Source organism: Harpia harpyja, chromosome 12 (assembly GCF_026419915.1).
Source record: "Harpia harpyja isolate bHarHar1 chromosome 12, bHarHar1 primary haplotype, whole genome shotgun sequence".
In the NCBI taxonomy this organism is placed as follows: domain Eukaryota; kingdom Metazoa; phylum Chordata; class Aves; order Accipitriformes; family Accipitridae; genus Harpia; species Harpia harpyja.
In genome coordinates this window covers 8,723,557-8,728,228 of record NC_068951.1, presented here as the reverse complement: position 1 = coordinate 8,728,228, position 4,672 = coordinate 8,723,557, and positions in this window count along the sequence as shown.

Genomic DNA, 4,672 nt, shown 5'->3' with positions numbered 1-4,672 from the left:
ATTCTCAAATGTGCGACACACTTCCTATAATAAGGTAACTAAAACCGCACACAATAGCCTACGTGTTTTATTTCACGTTCCCCACTGATTAATGCTGAATGCTTCCATACAGTATATCCACACACTTTACACTTAATGCTTCAATATATATATAGTGCAATAACCTCGTTGCTTTTACTTTACAGCTGCCAATTTGTGCAGATGGCCGTAGTGTATTAGTCACCACCAACACTCCCCTCCTCCTCCTCCCAACAGTCTTGTTCTCGGTCAGCATTTCACGTGGCATTTCCTTTCAAGGTATCTATGGCTATTTTTGGCCCGAGAGTTCCTGGTATATTAAACGCAACGAGCCACATCCTCAGCTGGTGTAAAGCTGCAGAGCCCTAATTCGGTCAGTGGAGCTGTGCCAATTCACATGAGTGGAGAGAGTCCCATAAATCAGTTATCAGACCAATACTTTAAGGCCGCTTATTTAAACTGCTTCTGCTTTGTTTTTATTTATTTACAGATAACCCGCAGCATGTAAGGATGATGGTCCTGTACCACAAAACCCACAAAGTGTGGGCTGACTGATCAGGGACAAGGACAGACACACAGACAGGTCAGCTCGATTCACCACACCACCACCACCAAACACTACTCTGGTATTAGTGAAAAAACCTTCTCTGTTTGGTCTCCTTTTGCCTGAACAGCAGTTTGTTTCAAGCCCAGAATGGGTGAAGACCATTTTTATGTATAAGGGAAAAAAAAGTGTAGCTAAAATTGACCTTTGCCATACCTCCCCATCTTGAACTCTTTCCTGGCTGTGACGTCCTCTATTTTGTCCAAAAGCCAGTTTTTAACCAGTCTCTATGCTGGTTTTTCAGAGCAGTCTGTTTCATAAAAAGTCTTCCCAAATGCATGATAATCTGGCTCAGCAGCAGCTCCACGTACCGTGGCTACAGCCTAGAGACACTGGAGAGGAGCAAGGCACAAGGGAAAAAAAGCAACCCATTAGACTCTTGCCTCAGTTCCTTAATGTTTTGAGGTGAATGATTTGGGCTGTAAGAAAAAGCCTCCTGACAACAAGATCTATTAGCATATGGAATACTGTTCCAAGGGAAGTGATGGAAACATTGCTGCTTGGCACACAGCTAGTGTTTGTCCAGACTAGTTTTTAAATATACAATCCCGAATTGGCAGAGGAAAAGTCTAGTCAAGGTAGTTGCTCTTATCTACCTCCATATTCCAGGATAAATCAGGTCATCTCCTTTGTTCTAGTCTAAAAATTGAGGAATGCACTTGAAACAATTCATGCAGTTTTAATCAGCCATGATCTCCCTTTTATGATCCACATGGGTTGTATCTTATTAAGTTAGATATATCTAGCTGTTTCTTTTTAATCATCAAGTTTTTCTAATATAAGGCAGCAGCACTGTCTAGCACAGCTCACATGAACGGGGGCTGTGAACACCTTCAGGTCTCTCTTTGGCTGTGCCCCAGGCTTCCAGGCAAGTAAATAAACCTCTCACTTAAATTAAAAAAAAAACTCCCCAATTTGTTTTTGTCACTAAGAGAGCCTGGGACTGACTTTCAGAGGTCATGAATGTTCATGGCTCTGGTCAAAGTCACTAGTTGAAGGGAGCTGGGGTAAATTTATGAGAAAGAAGGATTCAAAGGCATTTAAGTACCACAGCACTTTGTGTATAAAAACATGAAAACAAACCCATACTGCAGGATGAATTAAGACTGAAAAGCACTGCATCCTGAAACAGAGATTGGGAATTTCAGCCTTAGTGTTATTTTGCAAGCATAAATGATAGCTATAATGCTCAAATCTGGAAAGCAAGACTAAGTCCTGCAGTCCCCTGACTGACAGCTAGAGAATTTTGCTTTCAGAAAGACTGATAGCGCGCCCCCTCCTCCTCCTCCTCCAAAAAAAAAAAGATAAAAAGGAACATATGATGTTAGCAAATTCCTTTCTGCTGGAACGCGAGGTCTTCCTTCCGGTGCTCCCAGTCCAGCATCCCTCCCTCCCTCAGCTAAGGGATCACACACATGATGTCAGTAAAGGCAATAGCTGGAGGCCCCTTCAACGTTGTTCGTGCGTTATCCTGCTGGATATAACATGGAAGCAGCACTAGAAAATGGCAGATTTCTGCTCTGTGCTCTCCCAAGGACTTTGCATGTGATCCTAGGCACAACACATGACCATACAACAAAAATGAATGCTGAAGGGTACGCAGATATGGTTTTCCTTGTTTTGTACAGCAACCAGCACTGCGAGGCCCTGACCCTGAACGAGGCCTCTCGGGAAGTATTTGTACCCATCACCCTTCAGTACAAAGAAACCTCCATATGACAGATCACTAACTCATTTGGCTGCCCTTAAAAAATTTGCCCCCAACAGAGGAAACTTCAGGTAGGAGGCTCTAGAAGATTTTGTCCATTTCTTACACTCTTTAAATTATTCCTTAAATTCACTGGAAAGAACTTTTTTAGTGACACAAAACTGTTGGAGAAGCAATAAATATACATTCAGATGAATGTAAAAAATGATAAATAAGATACAGAGCAGGCACTCCAGCAACCATAAATTTAGCCGTATTTTTATTTCTGAGGCCTCTGTATCAGATCTTATCTCCTGTAGGAGACTAGTTTTCTTCCCCTCAACTCCCAAACACTCATCTATTGTTTTGAAAATGAAAAGCCTGACAGCAGAAGAGGACTTCCTTTTAAGAACATGTCTGATACTAGAAAGTCACAGTAACTCTGGTACTGCTTAAGATTCAAACCACCGTTACTTAGTTCAAAGTCTGCACCATTACTCAGCATGTTGTACAAACCAGAGTAAGTGTGCTAAATTTGGTCAAATTGTGACTAAAGAGGGTGTAGCAGCTCAGAATACAGGCAAGATGCAATGGATTTAACAGAGGGCACAGTCACATTTGGGGGCACTGAATAGTTTTCTCAAGCACGAATGAAGAATCGAAAATAATGCATGTTTTCTTAAGTAGTTATTTTGTAATCTACTCCTAATGTTGGTATGGGTTTGTGAGCTTCTTATAAATATGATGGTAATGGACTTCATCAAACATATTAAAGCAGATTAAAGTCTTTTGATTATTATCAATTCTACTCCGTAGCTGCTTGTGCAAAATAACTTAATTCCTAACTTGATATTCAAAAGGACAAATCTACTAGTCTTACCATTGAAGAGGTACTCACTGGTGTTTGCAAGCATTGCTTATTCATATTTTTGTATCTGGAGCACTATTGCATTTAGCAAAGTAGCTTTACCCCTAAAGGTATACATATGGATCTTAAAGTTCTCTGGAAAGCCAAAGCTATTGGGGGCTTCCTGAACTACTTGTTATCGCTTTGAAGCATCTGGCTCGTGGTCAGCTGTTTCATGTTACTAACTTCTACATTTGTTTCTGAAGAAATTAGCACAGCTTCCTTCAGTGCTACATTCTGCAGCGGTTTTGGTTTTGATTGTAACATCTCGTTGTTCATCTTGAAATCAAAGTCATTTATGGAAGCTGCAGAATTTTAATGTTCCTCAGACTCAAAAGCATTTGTTTAACCACCACCAGACAAGGAGATGAATAAGAGAGACTGTCTGCTCTTGATTTAGTGGGACCAGATTTTTAGAAAAGCTCAGCAAACAGTGTATGTCTTCAACACACTAAGTTCTTTGGACAGCCTGGGTATTTATTACAGTGTTTAAATGAGAACGACTCTCATGAAAACCATGACCTTAGTGAACTGGACAGTTAATACACATTATACATTCCTATATTTCCATCTGAAGGAGGGGATTTATTCATAACTTCAACCTGCAATTTAAAAGCAGCTTTTGATTCTCATTATTTCTCCATCTGTTTTATTGTTCACCCAAAAGACCTGTCTACACGATTGTTGAACTATGAGCTGTGTTTAAGAACCACTGCCTCACACAAAATGATATGCAGGACAAAAACAAAGAGACAGTATCTTCTTAGGTTACTTTTGTTTAAGCCCTACACAGAGAACAGAATAGATTAAAGCAGTGGGAAAATAAGAGATCGAGTCTTGTGATGTGGCATAGGGTGCTCCTTCCAGCCAACCGCACTTCATTTTTCTTCACTGATGCTTCCAAGTGGTTTTCTAGGATACCCCTGAGCAGAACTCATTGTAATAACTGGAGGAAATAAATTAATGGAGAATTACCGCAAGGTTCATCTAAGAGAAGTTTTGATAAACAACACTTCCAGGCTGAGATATTCAGTGCAGCCTGAGGAACGTGGACTTTCCCACTCCTGTTGAACTGAATGGGTATCTGTATGTCTGAGTCAAGCTGGGAAGTGGTTGCCACAACCACCAAAAGCAATTCTGGATTTCAGGTGCAATCAGAGATCCAGAACTACCCTTAAAATGAAAAATTCTGACAAAGAAGGTGGTGAAACAAAAAGCATTTGACCTATCCAGCTGGCATCACTAGCAGACTTAGCCTCATCAAGCAGACTCTCAGGTAAGTTGTAATCTCTGCGCTCCCAGTCTCAGTCAAGAAAATTGCACAATCTTCAGATGGAGGAGACAGAAAAACGGGCAACAGTGGAATCACAGCCCAAATGCCGCCATAGACACAGAGAGAAGTCCCACACACATGCAAGCCAGAACGGAAACTTATAAAAATCTGGGAAAATTAAAT